Here is a 6,299-nt window from a genome sequence, read left to right as displayed (position 1 = left end):
ATTGCTTTCGCCGCGGACGCTGGCATGCGGGGCAGCCGCACGCGCCTCCGACGCAAATCGACTTCGTATCCCTCTGGCGACTGCTGCCTTCCCGCCGCCTCCGGCAATTTCCGGCCGCCGTCTCCTACTTCGATTCCCGATATCCTTGTATGGTCAGTTTTGCCATCTGACTTGAATTTATTTTGCGACTGTTACTGGGTTGACTTGTTCAGTCTGATTTTCTGCACAATTCTTTTGTGCACGCTACACTATTTTTGATTTTCTAGCTTCATAGTATAGCTCTTAATATGGATCGTGTAGACGCTTCTTGGATTACTGTTATTCTTTCTGGTGATAATTATGATTTGTAGGCTGAATTCATAAAAAGTTGCTATATTACTGGCGACTTTTCTGCACCGGTTGCTCTTGTTGTCATTTCTACGGCGCCCCCCTCAACAATAAGGATCTCACGGACTATCGGAATGGAATTATTTGCAACATCGATATCAAACCACTTGAGGTATGCATTATTATCAGTTTATAAGGTCATTGAATGCACTGACACATGACTCGCGCCAATATATAAATGAGTTCTTCTCTTCTATACAATCTATGTGAGATCGCATTGATGAGACAAACATACATATTGAGATAATTTAAAATATTTATTAGTAAAAATAATTATAAATTAAAATTAAAATAATTAAATAGTATAATTAAAATTTAAAATACTATAGATTATAAAATTTAACATATAATTAAAATGTACAATTATATTTCTTAAAATGAAAGAACAAATAAGATGTGTCAGACAAAAATGAAAATAATGAACAAATAAAATGAGATGAATGAAGTATAAATCTAATTTTTAAGTATACTATTGAGAAAACAAAAAATTATATATATATATATAGTGATGGGGACGTATCATTATGCAATGATAATACTATGGGCCCAAACAAGATTCTAGAGCAACGAACGTGAAAAAATTTGGAAAATGACATCAAGCATATTGGTAAAATAATTAAAGGTTTATTTTTGTTATTTCAAATTGAAATCAAAATTATTTATTGGTATATTTTTTTAATAAAAGTATATTAATTGTTTTACAAAACATTGTACTCCCTACATTCTAGATTGTCTTTATTTTCTATTTTCGTCCGTTCTACATAATTTGTCATTTTTTTAAAAAAAATTGATTATACACTTTAATCATATTTTAAAATTTAATTTTTTTAATCTTAATTAAACTATTTAGTTATCTCATCTTAATCTATAATTATTTTTAGTAAGTAATACTCCCTCCATCCCACATACCATATCCACGTTGTTGTTTCTGTCCGTCTCACATTCCATGTCATTTTCCCTTTTCGAAAAATAATTACACACTTTAATCTCATTTTAAACTTTTTAATTTTTTTTTAATTTTAATTAAACTAATTAGTTATCTTAATTTTAATTTATAATTATTTATATTATAGGATAATTATTTTCACTAATGCATTCTTAATTATCTACTAATTACACCCCTTCTAAAATACTGTGTCTACAGTGTAGCAGATACGGCATATGGGACGAAGGGAGTAATTATTTTTACTAATATACTTCTTAATTGTTTACTAATTATATTTTACCTAAATTCATATATTTTCAGTAATACGCCCATCTTATCAGGATGGAAGGAGTATCAAAATACCCAATTCAAATCAATACTATTTATATATGTCTATGGGTTTGTTCAACACAATGTTTTTGGATAAATTTCTCTTTTATATCAAGTATAGAAAATTATTTTGTATTAGAAGAAATAGTATTTGTATTAAATTATTAAATTTTTGTAATGAATAAAAAATATATATTATATATTATGTTAATATGAATATATATAATTTTTTGCTTATAATATTTATACTGAACCATGCTACCAAAAAAATATTGAATTAACAAATTCTAGATTGAGAAAATGCTAAAATTGAACCAAAATTCCAACTGAATATTAATGTTTGTCTAATTTTTTTTTATTAATACCGACTCTCAATATATATATATATATAAAATATATATTTTGTTTTCTCATAAACAATAGCATTCAAAATGATTGCATATATTATCGATACTAATTTTCTTATTTTACATAAAAAAATAGCTTAAACGAAAATACTAAGCAAATATATTTATAGGTAACTACACATATTTTTAAATAAAATATTACATTTAATAATAATGTAATCCAAAAGGAAAATTCTAAAATAATAATTTTTTTTTTTTTTGGATAAAATTTTTGTATTTTTTTACTAATCAAATATACTCCCTCCGTCGCATCACAAATGACCTCTTTTCATTTTTTATACGTCCTACGAAAGATGATCGTTTTTCTTTTTTTTTTTTTGTAAGTTTATCAATTTTAAATATTTTTAACAAATATAAATCAATTTAATTAAATTTTTAACGTCTTACGCATAGGATTTACTCAAAACCCCTTTATTTTTATATCTCCCCAATTAATAAATATTTTTATTTACTTTTAAAACTCCTTATTTTTTAAAAAACTAATTTATGATAATAATAAATAAATAAATATATTTCTTTATTCATTTATATTATATAAAATTTTATTATTTAAAAAATGATATTCATATTGCATATATGTTATTGAAATATAATTTTAAAAATATTTAAAATACCAACAATACTATTCATATAAAAAATAATAAAATATTATCATAATTTATTATTAAAAATTTACTAGCCTACACTACTTTCCCTGACAAAAGGGCTCATTTCTTCGGGACGGATGAAGTATTTTATAAAAATTAATACTATATGTTTATTAAAAACAATGAATTTGTAACAAAATAATTTATAAGAAAATAAAGTCTCAATCTTTTGATATAAATGTCTATTTAAAAATGTTAGTTTTATTATTATGTTGAATATATTATTCTATTTTTAATTTTATCAATAATTTTTTATAATATGAAAATTTATTGTCATTACTCTTCGAGAGCATTAGATAAATTTTATGTAGTATGCTTAATCGAAAGAGTATCTATAATATTTAAATCTGTGATATTACAGTTGCAAGTCCTCGTAATGTTCAAATCAGATCGAGTTTGGGCCTTTCTTTTTATTTGAAGAGTATTTTCACTCGTTTATGTTCATCTTATCATTGAAAGAGATCGACTTCGTACTCTCTTTTGGGTTGTTTTAAACGTCGAGTTTAACAACTACAAATATTTTGGTAACTTTAGCATTTATTATTATTATTTATTTTATTTTTTGTATTTGAGGTAGTTTTTTAAATCCTTACACAAGGAAAATAACTTTATAGAGAATTGTGTAGATAATATAAAAATAATAAATATGTGTAATATATTAATTTTTTTCAACAATTGTGCGAAAAAACACACCCTTTATTACTTTTGCTATATTAAAGGCATAATGTACTTTCTTGTACATGCTTTTTTGGATTCTTTTTTTGAAATATTGCAACAATTTTTAGTGCTATGTCATTCAAATTTATTCTTATTTTGTTTTGTTGTCATTCAAATTTGTTCTTATTTTTATTTTTAGTAAAAAATACTATATATGTCCGACTATAAAAGTTTCATTTATTTTTTACGTGTTGATTTTTAAATAGTAATTATTCTATCAAAACGTAATATAAATTAAGAAAAAATTGTAAAAATACTTCAATTAGTGTCTTATTAATACTAATAGAATGACATTTGTACAAAAAAAAATTATAGAATAGGATAAGTTTAATATTAAGTACAATGACGCAAAAGATAAATGAGACTTTTAGAGGCAGGCGAAAGAAGTATTACATTTTCTATTTTTTTTACGATAAAAAAAATCTATTTTACTCATTTTTTGTTAAAATTTACTAGCGTTTGAACCCGTGCTATGCACGGGTGTATACATAATTAAAATATTTAAAAGATTGTTTTATTTTTCTTATTTTTTTAATCACACTTTATATACTTTTATCACTCAAATATATTATTTGATATTACTTAATTATAGTATTACAGTTTTTATGTTTATTTTTATTTTTATTTTTATTTTTTTGGATGATATAGAAATCTGCAGCCGCTACCGAAAGTGCATAAATTTCCGGCCGAACCTATTACATGCAAACCAAGGCGACGAGAAAGTCACTAGGACAGTTTTTATATTTTGATATATGAAAATGAATTGGCCAAAACATTTAGAATTAATTGAGACATAAAAAGTTGTGAATCCGCTTGTCGTAGACGTCTTGATGGGTGGGGTCCACGTCACTATTGGCAGCTTTCGCTGAATTTTGGAATGTTTGTCAATTAATTGTTACTTTTTTTAAAAAATATATTTATATATTTTAATTATATTTTAAATTTTATATTTATAAATTATTTTATTTTAATTAAATTATCTAATTTTAATTTTAATTTATAATTATTTTTATTTAATCACAATTATTTTTATTAATAAACTTTCTAACTAACGTGGACAAATTAGTTACGGCGGAGGGAATATTTGATTTAATTAATCGTTAGTTGTTAGTTGATTCAATTAAGTGGTTTGACTAGTTGAATATATTTGTTTATGCTAAAATGTTTGATAAAATAGTTGTTTGATATTAGCATTTTATATATAGGATGACAATTAAAAATATTTTATATATTTTTTAAAAATATTTAATTGTATTTGTTCGGTGCATAGAATTTTTTTGAATTTTTATTATTAGTTATTGGAAAATTTGATAGTTTTATTAATATATTTTTTTATTATTTTATAAAAATATTTTTCAAGAAAATTATTATTTTATTAATAAATGAGCATTTTTTAATTAAAAATAGTGTAAAATGTAAAAGAACAAATTATTTGTATATGTATTTTTATTAGGTTAATATCTGATTTTTATTAAAATTATAATTTTAAATAAATTTATTTTTAAGTCATCTTTAATAAAAAAAATTATGTGATGAAATATATAAAAATAAACTAATAACATTTATTTTTTTATATTTATTTTACCTTTATTTTAACAAACTTAAAAAGTTTACAAATAAATACATATAAAAATATAATAATTTCAATTACCTCTAAGCTTATAAAATATATAATTTATAAGTCTTTGGAAAAAATAAATAATTAGTAAATATTATAATAAAAAATATATTAATATATTAAATAAATATTTAATTCTTAAGAGTAAAAAGAAAAAAAAAATGAGAATGAAAAAATTATTATGAAAAACTGGGATACCTAGTTTTTTAAAAATTAGTATTTTAGGTCCAACAAATTATTTCAAAAAATTAATTTATTGAACACTTGAATTAAATTTTTTGACCGATAGAAAACTAAAAATTCTTCATAAAGCTAAAAACGGTATAAAAACTATTTTTCAAAGACCCCATTAATATAAGAAAATTGTTATGCCAATAGCCCACATAGAAAATCTTTAATTTATATGTTCTGAAATTGGGGCAGATAAACTTTATACATAATTATCATTCTCAAATTTATAAAATGATGTTAATTAAAAATTCAATTATGGGTTAAATATAACTATTGGGCTATCAGATTAAATCTATTAAGGGATCTATTAAATAGATCGAGCTTAAATATATTTAGTAAGTGCGAATTTCCTATGTGCAGAAATTCGATAAATTATTAATTGAGTGATGATCTTAAGTCTAGCATAATATTCATTACTTTTCATATCTCATCGCGAAAGTAACGAAAAAAAATTAGAATTTTATTAAGAGGGGTTGCGTCATAGGCTTGAAGAACACGAAGATATCCCAATTAATTCTAAAATCCAATCAGATCAGATTTATCAGTTTTATTTTCTTATCTCAATTATTTTAATACGATAAATCTTTGAACTTAGGGTATAATTATGATAAATTCCAACAAAAGCTGAAATTTTTATTTCTAACACTTTGCTGAATGTTTATATTAATCATGCAATTGCACATGACTTATAATTAAACATTCAGCAAGATGCTTGATCCATCATCTTAGATCATTGGGAATATTAAATATATATTTTCTATGAATATATTTATTTATATTTTATTATGCAATTCATATTTCTCAATAAATATATATTTATATTTTATATAAACTATTACATTCAATATTTTATTTAGAAAATAAAATAAAACAAAACAAAAAATACTTGCTTTATTTTCTTCGATATTTTATTATTATTATTTTGTTCTTTTTACTATGTAATCCTATATTTCCTATAAAATATACTAATTTTATTATATAATATATTATCGAACTCTTATTTAAATACAAAATATATAAACTCTTATTTATATATT

Source organism: Andrographis paniculata, unplaced genomic scaffold, assembly GCF_009805555.1.
Source record: "Andrographis paniculata isolate CXL003 unplaced genomic scaffold, ASM980555v1 Contig21END, whole genome shotgun sequence".
Taxonomy (NCBI): Eukaryota; Viridiplantae; Streptophyta; class Magnoliopsida; order Lamiales; family Acanthaceae; genus Andrographis; species Andrographis paniculata.
This window is presented reverse-complemented; position numbering follows the sequence as displayed.